Below are 628 nucleotides of genomic sequence, written 5' to 3' on the forward strand. Positions count from 1 at the left end.
TTCATCCGTGGGTTTTGGCAACGATTTCACGGGAATACAGACTTCAGTTTGCCATGAAACCACCTTGATTTAACGGGGTGATTGTGTCAGTGGCCGTGGGGAAAAGCAGGGTTTCCAGGTTTTCACAACAAAACCCGCCCAATTACTACTCAAAACTAACGTTAAACTAGCCCAATTGGGTTTCTGGGGGGTGGGGGTGGAACAAATCACATTCCGGGGAGTAAACTACACGGTTTTTGGTGGGGTTCCCCTGGTAAATTTCAAATTCCAGGGGCTAAATATCACATTTTTGGGGCCGCTTCAACCCACGGACATGAAAACAACCCACGGCAACTGTGTTAAAGTAGCCCAATTCAGCGGGAAATCTGCGACACATTATCAGCTGCCAAATTAAAATCTGCGTTCGCACTTTGGCTGGCGTTGAGACAGACAGCAACTTTTCAATCATGTTTACTTTGTTTTTCACACTTAAATACACATAGTACTAGCAAAAATCATCTCTTTTTAGGCATTTTTACAACGTTGCTCATTATAACCAATCACATAAGATTCTGTTGTGCTTATTAATGCAATGGCAAATCAGAGGCGTTGTCATCGCTAAAACTACTTAGTTTTTTTCATTGCGCGC

Source organism: Sinocyclocheilus grahami, unplaced genomic scaffold (assembly GCF_001515645.1).
Source record: "Sinocyclocheilus grahami isolate Dianchi unplaced genomic scaffold, SAMN03320097.WGS_v1.1 scaffold268.1, whole genome shotgun sequence".
Lineage (NCBI taxonomy): Eukaryota > Metazoa > Chordata > Actinopteri > Cypriniformes > Cyprinidae > Sinocyclocheilus > Sinocyclocheilus grahami.